Genomic DNA, 16,267 nt, shown 5'->3' with positions numbered 1-16,267 from the left:
TAAATGCGCCCTCAGATGTTTGAGCCTGATTGAGACCTATCCACACAGACTCAGAGCTGCAGCCAAAGGTGACTACTAAATACTGACTTGTAGGGGTTTAATATTTATGCCACTTATTTTACATTGCGTATTTTTATTTGACATTTCTTTGTAGAAATCTGATTTCGTTTTGACAACTAGAGGGGTTTTAAGAAGTTTTTGTCAAAAAAACCCAAATTATATTGACCGTGATTAATTCATAAAGTCAGTAAAAGGGTGAAACATCTAACGTTCATCTACTTTTAATAGCTTCTGTATATTTAGTGGCGCAGACATTCTCCCCGTCTCCCTCAGGCTGGAATAATGTCTGTAAAGCTGCATCCTTAACCTCCCACTATCACTTAAACTGAAGAGTAATGGTGCCTCTACTCTCCCTGCCTCACCTCCACCTCGAAAATTTTCACTTTGACTCCAGAATAATGTATCTGCATGTGTTTTCCTGGCTCACTCTCACCTCTCGCTCTCGCATGACTCCAGAATAATGTAGACGTATTTATTTCTGCACCGTCTGCCTCGACCCCGTCGCTATCGCTCTGCCGTTAGAATAATGTAAGCACATCTGTTCTGCTCAACCTCCTAACCCCTCAATTTCCCCGCCACTTCACCATAATGTAGGTGCATCTATTATCTCCGCCTGCACCGTGCTGCTGTCTGCAGGCCAGTTTTAGAATAATGTGGCTGCATTTACAACCACAGCCGCCTCCTTAAACCTCGCTCACTATCACTGCAAGGCCTGGGGAATAATAAAACACCCCACACAAGGCCTTAAGCTTCAAAATCCTGCAGATATATTTATTATTTTAGCTTATCGTTGCCACCAAATCACCAGATTCCTCCCTCTCTCCATCTTCTACTTTAACTTTCTCCTCTTTTCTGCAGAAACACAAACTCAGACGGTGCAGCGAAAAGAGCAGATGAAACAAAAAGCACTCTGTAAAAGATAACAGTGTTGTTGTAACCAGCAGTGTTTATTTATCATATCTCCAAATGGCGGTGTAGCTGTTGTGCTGCGGTCAGGATACAGTGACCTTAGTTGATCAAATACCCCCCTCAGCAGCCTGATAAGAGGGCTAATATAACAGCCAACCAGGGGGGAGGCCGTACTGTAATTATTTCTGCGCTGTCACACACTCCCCCCTCCATGATTCAAATCTGAGGAGAAACTAAAACGAAGAAGAAGAGGAGGAAGAAAGCAACACAAACAACAACGCCAGAGAGACAAATATCAGGAGGGAGCAGAGACACGCCTGAAATTGGACCAGTTTGTCATGCACACGGCTGACACACACTAACACACACCTACACCAACACACAATAACACAAACACACAATAACACTTACACACACATCCGAGGGGCCGGACAGGACTTAATTCAGACTTTACCAGTTACACACAAACACAAAATACTCTCACAAAGTTATGTGAAAAACTGGAACCAGCACCAAATTCTGCCAGACTACATCTACAGAGACCAAACTCCTCACACTTAGAGGTGGACAACGTCTTTTTTAAATAAGAGTCTGTTTTTTTGTCTTTCTATCCACCTTATTCCAAACTAGAAAAGCACTCAGAGAGTGCAGACCTCCGCCATCAGCCCTATCTCCCAATAGTGAAGAATCCTTTTAAAAACATTCCTGGATCCAGAGATCCAGATCACTCCCAAACTCTAATTCGCCAATTACTCCCTCCCTGGTGGGGTGGAGACACGGTGAGGCAAAACACTGGCTTCACTACGTGTAGACTGTCATGGTGGATGCAGTGTGACGGCCTCCTGTCTCTAAGGCTCGCTACTGTTTTGTGTGTTCCCCTTTACTGGCGTTTGTCTGTCCCTGCAGGCTTGGTAGGAGGTGTGCGCTGCACCTGGGCGGATCCCCCAGGTGCATAAGAGTTGGCATTCACGTCTCTTCATTCTCCCTCTCTGCTCTGCGCTGCTGCAGCTCTGCCCTGCAGTGCGGAGATTCTTCATGCACGTTATGACTTTGGTTTAGTTATATCATGTGTTAATTTAGTTATCATTTCATTCTATTGTTGATCTTTTAACTTATATTTTGTAATAAAAAATCATTTCGTTTTTTAGTTAAAACCGCACGTCTCCTCATTTTTTGTCGTGGCTCTGAGCCGGGTCATGACAGCAGTGCCTGCCGGTGCCAACAGATGCACTGACAGTCTCACCCATGGTCTCAACGGACGACTGAAAGTCATGGTAGAGGGTGACTATTCCTCTGTTCCTCCCAGCATTGTGAGTATTCTCGCTACAATTCACTGTCTCTCTGTTATGCTCCGACTCGTCTCCTCGACCGGGTGTGCGTCTTTCAAACTCTATAAACTCCAAGGCTGTGTCTGAAACCACACACTCATTCCCTACTCCCTATCCACTCTATAGTGAGCAGCATATAGTGGACTATATGGTGGACTCATCTGCAAAACACAAAAATAATTTCGGCTGCGGGCGATGAAGTCATCATCGTCTCACAACTAAAACGTTTAGCAGCAACGGCTCATAAATTTAGTTATGAGACGATATGTGGAAGAAGATGGATAGATGGCTTGTAAATTTCCTTCCCTACTTTTCACAATGCATTGTGGGATAGAATGAGTGCACTATATAGTAAATAACAATGCTCACTCAGTGTTCGGACACCACTACAAAATGGCGTATTCACTATATAGTGCACTATGTAGTGAATGGGGAGTGATTTCGGACACAGCCCAAAACTTTGAAAAGAAACACACCCAAAAATGGTGCTGGGATTAAAGTTACTCATAATAGTAGTTTAAAGTAGCCTATTGACAGTCCTGTCTCTGCAGCTCCTCTGACCTTTGACCGTTGGTTCATGCTCTGATATCTTTGTCAGCTGTGAGGCCTTCTATAGAGAGATGTATGCCTATCCAAATCATGTCCAGTCAGGTTAATCTAGCACATTAACAAGAATAAAATGATTTTCTTTTGAAGTTCATCTCATGCAAACAGTCTATTCTTCCTTTTACATTTCCTGAGGAATATCTATTGATAGTTGATGAACTGATTGATTTGGATGTAGAAGTCTTAAAGAGGACTCATTCTGAGGAAGTTCCTCTTCTTTATTCCCATGCTTTCTTTTTTTTCTGACTTGAGATTTTAACGTTTCCACCCCTGCGGTTGCAGACAGCTGCAGGGAGATTTACGAGCAGCTTCTATAGTCTTAAACTCTTCTGTTAACTCTTAAATTCACCCTAAGTTTGTTTGACCTTGTAGAAAACAAAGCAGAAACCCAAAGCTGCTCCATCGCTGCTGCAGAAAAAAATTTTAAGACACCCCCCCCCCCCCCCCCCCACACACACACACAAAATAAATGTCAAATGTGGCTTTTATTGTGAAGTTGGGAGGATGTATGGGCCGATGTCGTCCGGTGATAGATGACACGATACCCACCTTCCCTGATTTGGCAAATTTCTATGAAATGTGTCCTGAGTTCAGAGAGGAGAGCAGATAAGAGGCTGGCCGGCCAATAGGATTCATCCATTTCTGCCTCTTATCAGCTGATAGAGGAGGACCCTCTCTCCTCTGTCCCTCCTCTCCTCTTTTCTCTGCCTCTTCATCATCTTCCTTTATCTCTTTCATCCCTCTCTGCTCTTCTTTCATCTTCCTCTTTTTGTCTCCTCTCTGTCACAGATCTCTTGTTTTTCTCCTCTTCCTTTCCCTCCTTCACTCCTCCTCCTCCTCGACGTCTTCATCTCTCCTCTTCCTCCTCTAACTTATTCTGCCTCCTTTTATTCTCCTCTTTTATCTTCTCTTATCATCATCACTTTTCTTCCTCTCTTTATTTCCTCCTCTCGTCTTCTCTCTTCATTTTTTATCGTCTCTTTTAATCGTAGTTTAACAAAGAAGGAGCAAATTAAAGATTATAGTTTGAAGATTGGACACAGCAGATACAGAGGACGACTTCTCATAAGGACACTGAGAGAACACAACTTTCTCAGACACGATCGGCTTTCATATGGAGAGTTTTGCAAACTCCAAGTGGTCTTTTATGTGTTTTACACTGGGAGGCTTCTGTCTATCCTCCCATAAAGCCCAGATCAGAGGAGCGCTGCAGTGATGGTTGTCCTCTTAGAACTTTGTCCCATCTTTACAGGATCTCTGGAGCTCAGTCAGAGGGACCATCAGGTTCTTGGTCTCTTCTCTCACTAAGGCCCTTCTCCCCCGATAGCTCAGTTTAGCTGGGTGACCAGCTCTTAGAACAGGGGTGTCAAACTCATATTGAGTCCGGGGCCAGATGTGAACCGATGAGACACCCTGAGGGCCGGACTGTTTAGGCCAGGAGTGTGAAAGTCAATTGCGGATTCTGAATTTAGGCCTTACCTAGGGGGCTAACAAGGTCAACATTTAAACATTAACTGTCAACCTCATTTTCACCATCAGTAAAATATGAAAAAATATAGATAACACTGATGATAAATCATTCTGAGATGAAAAAAAGTCAAAATGATCAGTTTAAAGGCTCAAAGTCTGAAATAAAAGTCAAACTTATTAGTTCAAAAAGTCAAAACATGAAATTTAAAGGGATATTTCAACATTTTGGCAAATTCACCCATTGCCATAATTCCTATAGTCTTAGTAAAAGGTTCGTTACCTTCAGTTGTCGGTGCAAACTGTTTCTAGATCGGCGCTGCCGAGTTCGGACCTGCTGTGCCAACTCAATGTAAGCAGGCTTTCCCTCATCAAACTCATCAAATACACAATCCAACAACTCCAAAACGCTCTCATGGACAAGTTGTGACCTGCACATTCACCACATCTGCTTACATTGGCTGATCACAGCCACCCTTTATTTTCAGAGTTTAAGCTGCTACCATCCAGTCGCAGATTCAGTCTGCCAGCATGCGGGACAAAAAGGCTAAAAAGCTCTTTTGTCCCTGCTGCCATCAGCTTTCTAAATAGTTAGCCAAAGCCTGTTTATTTCTTGGTTTTTATTGTGTTTCATCGTTGTATTGCACACAGTCTCTCGTGCTTCTATTTATTGTGTTGTCAATGCTGCTTTTTATGATTGATCTTTATGTATGTCTTGACTGCTGGCTGCGAAACAAATTGCCCTTCACAGGGATAATAAAGTGAACCTTGAACCTTGAACCTTTACATTGAGTTGGCACAGCAGGTCCAAACTCGGCAGCACCGATCCTAAAATAGCTTGCACCGACAACTAAAGGTAACAAACCTATTACTAAGACTATAGGAAAGGCAAATAAATGAGATGGAAAGTCAATATAAAGTCTTACATGGGCTAGCACCGCCTCCACTAAATGATTACATCAAACAGAAAACAATAAGTGAGTCATCAACTAGACTGACCAGGGCAACTGTTAGAGGGGACTGCGAGATACCTCTTAGGCGCTCCACCTTTGGGCCAAAGGTCATATCTTTCAGAGGAAGCACGCTGTGGAACACTCTACCACTCTCTGTCAGGGAATGCTCCAGCTTTGCAAGTTTCAAGGGTAATCTGAAAGTATGGCTCAGGACAAACCAGAATTGTGACCATGTTTAACCATCTCAATATTTCTATGCATACATACTTACATACAGCTATGTATGCATATTTTGTGCAATCACACATACATAGATACACTTATGTATGCTTTTTTCTTGGTGCAATAATATATGCATAAACACATCTGTTTAATACTATGTGCAATAGGGCTATGTGGAATAATATTAGCACTTTATCTAACTGGGCCAAGGGCAATGTGCAATTTCTTCTCTAAGCACACTCATGACCATGTGCAATATATCAGCACACTTGCACTTTAGCACTACAGCACTTTATCATATGCCTTATGCACTTTAACTGGAGTGGTCAGTTTATCTCTGGTCTGTCCTAAGCTAAGTACTGTTCTATTTGGGTTTTTGTATTTCATTGTATCATCTATGTTGTCTTGTTTTGGTGTTGTCTGTTGTAGATTTTTAATGTACTTTTTTTCATGTATCCCATCATCCTGCTGGGGACTACAGATAAAAATTAGCCGATGGCTACAATGTGGCACATTTACATGTTTATGTTCATTAATGTGCATTGTCCCATGTCACAAATAAATAAATAAAAAAATAAAAACAAATAAAATCACAAGATTAAAAGGTAAAAATATGACTTAGAATTTCTAGTTATAATAGAAAAATTGGACCGGATTTGGCCCCCGGACCTTAAGTTTGACACCTGTGCTCTAACAGGTCAAAATAGATAGATAGTTATCTATCTATCTATCTATCTATCTATCTATCTATCCATCTATGTACCGCCACTATTCTCTTACTCGTGCTTTTATTTTGAAAAGTTTACTGCCAGGTCATGTGACCATCTCCTTTCGCTTCTGTATGGCCGTTAGTGTAAAACAACAAAAGGAAACGGCATAAAAAAAAAAAAATTCAACCGTTTTTCCCAGCTGGTTTCCTCGTTTTACTGTTTTAATTCAAAAAACCAAAAAGGAAAATGGCGGCCATTAGGCTATTTGTTTTTCCCTTTGTGTTCAGAATTGAAAAATGAGTGAAGTTGGCCGTTTTCTTGATTTCTGTATGGTCAAATTTCCTTTCAAAATAAATGTTACTTTGGTACCCTGACACCACCAGCTCTTAGCTGAGCCACATGATCCCCTCAGAAGTTTCACCAGCTCAGATACAGAGATAAAAGTGAGTCCCATCAGCGGCTTACTCTTTCAGTATTTTCATGAACGTGAGAAGGCTGGAAGTGTATTTGTTTTGTCACCGTGTCTTCCTCTGCGTTTTTTACTGCTTCTTTGTCTTTAAAAACCTCCGTCGCTCCACAGCGTCTCTAAAACTGCCAGCGCTGCCGTTCATCAGACAGGGACACTAGATCTTCTTTAAGACACCTCAACCCTTTTTTTCTCTCTTTTTGTTTTTTTAACACTCCTTAAAACAACATTGATTGTTTTCCACAATGACTTTCTGTCGCCGTGGTAATGATTATGCAGATGTGGCACAACCTTTCCATTTGACGGGCGGTTCCCACGGGGCTGTTGGTGACACAGCGGCGGTACGCCATTCGGACAGGACACCGACGTGCCCCCCCTCCTCTCCACCCCCATCCCCATCCGACCCGTCTGCTTGTGCTTAGTCCGACCTTTTCCTGGACGGAGGAGGGTGATGGTGTGAATCAACACTGTGACATTGTGAGCAAAAAATCAGTGAATTCAACACAAATATCCTCATCTAAAACATGGGTGTCAAACTCAATCCCAGCAAGGGCCGGATTCTGGATTTGGGTCAAACCTGAGGGCCTAACAGGGTCAATATTTAACCTGCATGATTTTGAGATTAAAAGGTGAACACGATAAGTTAAAAACTAAAAGTCTGAGATAAAGAGTCAAACTTAAGAGTTTTAAAGGTAAAAACATGACATTTAAAGTCGACACAATGTTTTTAAAAGACAAACTATGAGAAAAAAGTCAAAATCATGTTTTTTAACAGTCAAAATATGAAAAAAAAAATCAAAATCATGTGTTTTAAAGATTAAAAAAGGATAAAAGTCAAAGTTAGAAGTCCAAATGGTCAGCAAAACAGAAAAAATTCAAAATCATGATATTCAATAATCAAAATTTGAGATAAACATCAAAATCCTGAGTTTAAAATGTCAAAATATAAGATAAAATTTTGAATTCATAAGTTTTCAAAGTCAAAATCTGAAATAACATTAAAAATCATGAATTTTAAAAGTCAAAATCTGAAATAACATTAAAAATCATGAATTTTAAACGTCAAAATCTGAAATAACATTAAAAATCATGAGTTTTCAAAGTCAAAATCTGACATAACATTAAAAATCATGAGTTTTCAAAGTCAAAATCTGAAATAACATTAAAAATCATGAGTTTTCAAAGTCAAAATCTGACAAAACATTAAAAATCACAAGTTTTCAAAGTCAAAATCTGAAATAACATTAAAAATCATGATTTTTAAAGTCAAAATCTGACATAACGTTAAAAATCATGAGTTTTCAAAGTCAAAAATTGAAATAACATTAAAAATCATGAGTTTTAAAAGTCAAAATCTGACATAACGTTAAAAATCATGAGTTTTCAAAGTCAAAAACTGAAATAACATTAAAAATCATGAGTTTTAAAAGTCAAAATCTGAAATAACATTAAAAATCATGAGTTTTGAAAGTCAAAATCTGAAATAACATTAAAAATCATGAGTTTTGAAAGTCAAAATCTGAAATAACATTAAAAATCATGAGTTTAAATGTCAAAATTTGAAATTACAAGAAAAATCTTAAGTTTTAAAGGTAAAAAAATTCAGTTAGGAGTTGAAAAGGTTCAAAATATGAGATAAAAGTCAAAATCATGACTTTAAAAGGCCAAATAGGATTTAAAATGTAAAATTATAAATCTAAAAGATAAAAATATGTGAGAAAAAGTTGAAAATTGATAATATAAAGAAAACACAAAGTTCTTCTACGTTCATGATTTTTTATCAAATTATTTTTACTGTTTCCTTTTTCTCATTTTTATGACTCAAGGATATTATAAATCATTACTGTTAATTTTACATTTTTATACTGGAGGAAATCTGTAGACCTCATACTGGTGGACCAGTTGTAATAAAAATGTCATATGATCTGGTGGGCCTGGTAAAACTGCACCACAGGCCGGTTTTGGCCCCCGGGCCTTGAGTTTGACACCCCTGATTTAAAATATCTACCCACCAAGCTTTACCTGTTCAAATAGTCCAAATATCTAATCAGCCAATCACATGGCAGGTACTGTTGCCTTAAGGGCGTGCAGACATGCTCAAAGCAATGTGCTGAAATTCAAACTGAGCATCAGAAGGAGGCAGAAAGGTGATTTAGTGAATGAGCCATAGTTGGCGGTCTGAGTATTTCCCAAACTGCTGATCCACAGGGATTTTCACGCTGTCACTGCGTCTCTGGGGTTTACAGACAATGGAGAAAAGGAGAAAATCTCCAGTGAGAGGCTGCTCTATGGGCAAAATTCCTTGTAAAAGGCAAAGGTCAGAGGAGAATTACTAGACTGGTTAGAGCTGATTGAGGTAACAAGAACTCATATGACAGCTCTGTAAATCCAGGGTGAGCATCTCTGTTTAGTCAGACCTAAACCTTCTGACACTCACGCTGTTGAATCGGACAAGAAGAGACCCAGGTTACCAGAAGTTAAATTACTTTTGAACCATAAGGCGTAGCCACTTACTTTTCCCCCCTCTGGAAGTCCTCCGTCTCACCATTTTAATGATGCTATCCACGCCTTTGTAGCTCTTGTGGTTGCTTTTCTAGAGAGCCTGGACCTTGTGTTCATTTCTGGGGTCTTTAGAATTAAATCCACACCAATAACTCTGATATTAACCCTTAAGGCCCATTTATGCTCAATGTTAAATACGAATCTGGATACGGACGGAGCCTTCTGTCCATGCGCGCGTTCATTTCGTCCGTATTTCTGCACATTTCCATAAAGCTTATGGTTACGGGCTAAACGGAGCAGTACCACCGGAAACCGTGGGGGCAGTGTTGCTGTCACTACGCAATACGTAGCTCTAGTGAGACACAAAGAAGAAATAACAATGGCGGAACTTTTTGAGGAAAAGTTGTGGGAGTTGGTTAGAAACGCTGCCTCCGTTGTTGTCTTTTATGGAAGAGGTACATTATCAATAAACTTTTGACTCTGGGCTGGGCTGCCCCCCCCGGTGGATGTATTGGTTACCATCCATGCCAATGTTAAGGACGCATGGAAGTATGTGAGCAGTGACGGTAACATCGTTTGAAAAGGATGTATACATTTTCGTAGGTAAAGGGAGTATAAATGGGCCTTTAGAGCCCCAGCGTTGCAGGCACACCCCTTTGTAAATTGCTTTGTAACTTCTGAACTGTAAGTCATAGGCACTAACTAAAGCTCTGTGTTGTGCCTTTTTTTCATGCATTTATAGCTCTTACAAAACATTTTCTAGTGAACCCAGAACTTGGCTGACTTCCCGGGGTCTCTGAAGACAAGGTTGTCGTATACAACAAGAAGTAGAAAAATGTTAACAACTTCTGAACTATACATCATGGACACTCTTTTTTCCCTCTGAAAGCTGACCATTTTGCCGTTCATTTGCTACCATCGATGTCTCCGTAGCCCTTAAGGATGCCTTTCTAGCGAGTCTAGAACTTTGGTGACTTTTCGGGGTCTCTAAAGATTAATTCCACAGCGTTAGATCCAATAATAAGTGTCTTTTTGTTCATTTTGAATCTATTTTTGATCATTTACTTTGGCTTTCTTCCGTGGGTAGCACAATATTTGTTGAGGGCAAGGTTTAGATGCAATGCATTGTGGGTATTGTAGTCGACTAGTTACTTCTCTACTGCTTAAAGGAATGGCACAAATGAATGTAACTGCAAAAAAGCACATGGACTTTTTTTGTATATATGTAGATATTTTGAAAATAGTTCGTCACAGAATGTTTATTTTTTCACTGTTCTGTCCCCAAGAGATGGAGAGCAAGTCTGTGCAAAGAAAATGCTTTGTCACTATTGTTCACTGTGTGTTATCAATGAAAATCTTTGAGTTTTAAATTCCAATTTGTTTTTTAATTTGTCTTTAGAGTCATAACTTTTTCAAAACTCAAGTAACATCACTGTAGTACAGGGGTTTTCAAAGTGTGGGAGAGTGAGCCTCCCCTAAGAAGAAATTATTCATTCGGTGGACCCCCACCCACAAAAAGGATTCAAATTGAAAAAGAAAAAAAAACAACATTTCAAACATTTATGTCTAATCTTTAAACATTTTTAACATTAATATATTTTGGATATTTTGGTTTGCAAATGTCCTTAAACATCTGCCTTTCCCTCTTATTTGATTATAATGCCATTAAATACCTTTTTCATATTTTTTGGCCATTTTACAACTTCTTTTTGCCACTTTTCCCCATTTTTTCCACTTTTATCCCATTTTTGCCCCTTTTCACCTTTTTGCCCATTTAAGCTTCCTTTCATCATTAATTATCCCTTTTTCCCCCGAATTATTTTGCTCATTTTTGTGACATCTTTTAACCACTTTTTCCCAATTGTTGTCTCTTTTATGCAATTTTTATAAAACACTTTTTGCCCATTTAAACTACCTTTTGCCATGAAATACCACTTGTTTCCTCTTTTTTTTGCCACTCTTGACTGCTTTTGCCCATTTTAGTCACTTTCTACTCATTTTTTTGTCACTTCTTACCCATTTCTGCTACTTTCTGACCATTTTTTCACTTTTTCTCCCCATTTTCGCCCCTTTTCACCCATTTTTTGCTGCTTTTTGACCATTTTGCCACCGTTAACCTATTGTTATTGCTACTTCAAGCTGTTTCCTCTTAGAGTGTGGCTTTTGCAATGGTATTTTTCAACAGTTTTACTCTTTGGTTGAGGAACACTGCTCTATAGCATAGTCCCTATAGTAACTATAAGTCTATCCATTTTGCTTAATGCACAGCAGAGGTTAGCAAAGCAAATCACCTTTTTCAGGTTTATGGTTCCGTGCCTCCCCTGAAGCTCGGAGAGAAATGGACACAGCGAGGCTGTGATGTGTCCCTCTGTGTCTCTGCAGACAGGACCAGCTTTGAATAATAACTCATATAATACAAAAAAAGTGTAAGGACTTTTTGCAAAAATGTGGATATTTTGATGACTTTTTTGTAACAGAATTTTAATTTTTTCCCTTTTTAAATGGTTTTTTTTTAATCATAAACATGTTGGAGAAAATAATTCAGCACTGTCAAGGTCTTAGAAAGGAACTCTAATGTGGACTTTTGCCCACCCTGATCATTCATCCACTGTACTTGATCTGGAGAATTTATTTAATCTATTCATATTAATACTAAAGAATGTAAAGACAGTAATGGATTAAGATATGAGCATGTCTTCAGAGCGTTATTGAGAATAATGAGCTGGTCTTAGATAAGCAATCTGACCCCGATCCTCTACTGATCCTGAAGGAGATTTAAGTATTATTCAGTATTATTATAATCTAATCTTACTCCTGGAGTAAGCTAAACCACCTTTTCAGAGGACAGATTTGGTCTTGTTTAGAGTCAAAGTGTTTGTCTTAATGGAGTAAAACCTCCTCTGCTGCCTCTTCTCTGCTCCTCGTCCAATAACAGGCCCGCTCTGATTTATTCTCTCTGATGATTGGCCATCTGCCGCCTCATTGACAGCCAGCCTTCTTCATCATATCTCCACTTTTCTTCCCTCTTCTTCTTCTCCAAATCATTTTTCCTTTCATATTCAGTTTTTCCGGCCTCCCTCCGCTCTGCCTCGGGGTTTTTATCTGACAGGAAATATTCCAGCCGATGGGGCTGGGTTGTAGATCTGGGGCCGTGGCAGACGTTATTGATCGGCCTGATTTGCATACATAAATCTATCGGCTATCTGACACTTGCCAATATTCTGGGCAGCAGGGAGTGGCGGTGCTGAGTCGGCCGGGTCACATTATCATTGGTGATGGAGCTTTGATGAAGTGTGACAGCGTGCAGCAGCTGCTGACTGACTGGCTCAGGGACTGCACTGTAAAAAATTACAGGTCAAGTTTAACAGCAGCTTCTGGCTTTAAGGACGTTATATCCTGATGTGTTTGTAAATATATGTAAGCTAATTTTAGAAAGCAGATGGACTGTCTAGACTCCATGTCTGTCATCAGGTAAATCCATATTGCAGAGCTCTAACCTGAAAGGACTGTGCCTGACCAAAAAGCTTCATTTAAGGAGAACGAGGTGGTAGTTATGGGCGGGGTTTAGTTGCACTGGAAGTCGTTAGCAATGGCTGGCACCAGTGCAGTGATTGGCTCAGATGTAGCCATCGTGTACGGCAGTTTGATCAGAATTGGACCACTTTGCTTTATTAAACCGGCCTCTCTGTGTCTCTTTCTCTCCAACAGTTTCTAAGTGTTTTTACACGTGCTGTTTGGTAAAGCATGATGTGACAATGGCGCATTCTGCTGTTGGTTGTCACAGCACATGTGACATCCATTTTGAAAGCCCAGTATGGTGGCTAATGCTAAGCTAGCGAAAGAAACAATCGAAAATGGATAAAAAGAGGTTTGATAACTGATTTACTGGTTTGGATTTAATGTTTAAAGACTCCAGAGAGTCAGCCAAGTTCCAGGCTGGCTAGAAAAATGTTCTGTAAGAGCTATAAAAGCATGGATAGCATCATTAGAAAAGCACAGTAGACAGCTTCCATAGGAGAAAGAGTCAGTAGCTACGCCTTATGGTTCAAAAGTTATCTACGTTTTTATAGCCTGTTTCTTCTTGTCATTTACAACATCGGTCTCAGAGATTTAAACAAGAGCAAAGAGCAACACTGAACATTTTTCATGATGGAAAAGACAGTTTTGCTCTCCTCCTGACCTTCTTTGGCGTGGGTTTGTGATCATTATAGGTGGGGTTAAGTTCTGCTGTAAGCTGGTGTGGACCAGTGGTTCTCAACCTTGGGGTCAGGACCCCATTGGGGGCTGCGAGACACTAAGAGGGAGCCTCCAGATTCCCTATAAAAAAAAAAAAACTAAGAATATTTTGTTGCCTCTTTACACCAATTTTGCCAAATTTCAGTTTTTCCCACAAATTGAACACATTTATACCATTTAACACTTATTTTTGCCATTTTAAACCCTTTCCACCACTTTTTTCTGCCTGTTTTGCCACTTCTAAACCAATTCTTGCCACATAAGCCTTTTACCCCTTTTTATGCCCAATTTTTCCCTTTTAAACCACATTTTGCTATCTGATATGCCCATTTTTGCCAGTTTGACCAATTTCTGCCAATATCTGCCTATTTTTTCTTTCTCGGTTAGCACTTTTTTGCCAGTTTATATAAATTTTTCTTCCCTTTTCACTAAATTTCCACCCATGTTTGCCAATATAAAGCCTTTTCAGCCACTTTTTAATTCCCTTTTACCAATATTTATGCCCATTTTTGCCACTGTAACCCATTTCTGCTACTTTTAAGTTCTGATTTCACATCCTTTTCCACCATTTTTTGCCTTTATTAACCCTTTTTTTTTCAATTTTTACCCCTTTTTAATTCTTTTTTATTATTGTTAAAATTTACATTTTTAAGAAGGCTATATACTACACAAACAATAAAAAGGGACTTGTTTCATTGATAAGAGTGGTTATTTTTTCAGGTTAAATATAAAATAAGGATTTTACAGCTTAACTTTACAATGGACCAGGATTTTGCTGGCTCCCAGTTTGGCTGGGCCCCAGAAAGCTCTCCCCTTTATCCCCCCTCATGGACGGCCTTGTCTCCACGTGACTATTCTAGAATGTGCAGGGCTTTGTTCAGCCACCTTCAGGTACAGTGGGGTCTCCGGTCTCTGGCATCTCTATTTTGGGGGTCAGGAGCTGAAAAGGTTGAGAACCACTGGTGGAGACAGTGGCTGCTACCATTTCAACCCTAAAAAAGAACCAGGAATAAATAGAAGGGTATAAATAGTAGGTTTAGAAAATAAGAATGAATGTAAAAATAAAAGAGTGTTGGTTAACCTCCTTGTTGTCCGTCTGTGTCTGGACTGAGTTAGACCAGAAAAAATACTGTTTTACATCCTGAATTTAAAGTGGCTTCCTTTGAATCACAGATCAATAACAGTGGGAATACATTTCTATATTTTTTAGGCATGTTTTTGTACCTGGCAGTGAGCCTGGGAGGTAACAAACTCCAACCTGTCTGCAGGACAAATTGGTGAGATGTTTCCACACGCAAAAACCACAAACCTCCTCAGACGGAGCCTTCCTGGGATGCTGTGCTGAACAAAGATATAACAGGGGCACTTCAGTTTTTCTTCTCACAGGTTTGCATGTCTGTTGAGGGATTAAGCTCCGTCATTCTGGATGTTTCAGCCACGTGTTCATTTATCCAGATAAGTCTAGAGCAGTGGTTTTCAAAGTGTGAGGCGGGCCTCAAAAAATGGGTGAAAAGGGGCGAAAATGGGGAGAAAAAGTGGAAAAACGTTCAGAGAGTAGCAGAAATGGGTGAGAAGTGACAAAAAATAAGTGGAAAGTGACTAAAATGGGCAAAAAGCAGTCAAGAGTGGCAAAAATGGGCAAAAAAGAGGAAACAAGTGGTATGTAATGGCAAAATATAGTTTAAATGGACAAAAAGTGGCAAGAAAACTGTGAAAAATGGCAAAATGGGAAAAAATGGCAAGAAGAAGAGGCAAAAATTGGGGAAAAAATGAAACAAGTGGTATTGAAAGACAAAAGGTAGCTTAAATGGACAAAACGTTGCAAGAAATGGTAAAAAAAAAGGGGGGGGGGGGCAAAAAATGGCATAAAAGTGGCAAAATTGGGAAAAATTGGCAAAAAGACGTCACAAAAAATTGGGGAAAAAAGGGATTTGTAATGATGAAAGGTAGCTTAAATGGACAAAAAGGTGAAAAGGGGCAAAAATGGGATAAAAGTGGAAAAAATGAGGAAAAGTGGCAAAAAGAAGTTGTAAAAAGGCCAAAACATATGAAAAGGTATTTAATGGCATTATAACTGAATAAGAGGGAATGGCAGATGTTTAAGGACATTTGCAAACCAAAATATCCAAAATATATTCATGTTAAAAATGTTTAAAGATTAGACATAAATGTTTGAAATGTTGTTTTTCTTCTTTTTCAATTTCAACTTTTGATTTCTAATTTTTATTAAATTGACTAGGATTTTGGTTTGGTCTGGAGGATCATGGTGTATTATGCATCTGCACGAAGACCAGGGCTGCTCAGGAATAACTGTGCCGGCCCTCTGCTGTAACTTACACATCATATCAACAACAGCACGACTGAAATTTGACCTGAGAGTTCATAACACAGTGACCTGTTATGCAACAAACCTAAATACACATTTATTTTCACTTTACAGAGTCTTTAAGGTTTTTGGTTGTACTCAAACAACAAAAACGCATGTTTACTCATCTCTGACATGTATCTGAAAAACATGAACACTAAATTTAATTGAAAAATAAACCAAAAGAAGCATTTTGGGTCTGAATCTTTGTGTATATGCGGTATGTCCACAACCAAGTATCCCTTGTGCCCACCGGTCTCTGCAGTGTTAATGTAGGCATGCTGCTGGGCCACAATAAAAGCATCACACTTTTAACAAAGCATATGAAAAGCTCCATTATTAAAGCTTAGCATGGAAGCACAAAGCTGCTCACTTCACACACATGAAGAAGAAAATAAAGTATAAAAAACAAACACACACACACACACACACACCAGGGTGTT

Source organism: Cheilinus undulatus, linkage group 5 (genome assembly GCF_018320785.1).
Source record: "Cheilinus undulatus linkage group 5, ASM1832078v1, whole genome shotgun sequence".
Taxonomy (NCBI): domain Eukaryota; kingdom Metazoa; phylum Chordata; class Actinopteri; order Labriformes; family Labridae; genus Cheilinus; species Cheilinus undulatus.
Note: the sequence above shows the minus strand (reverse complement) of the source record.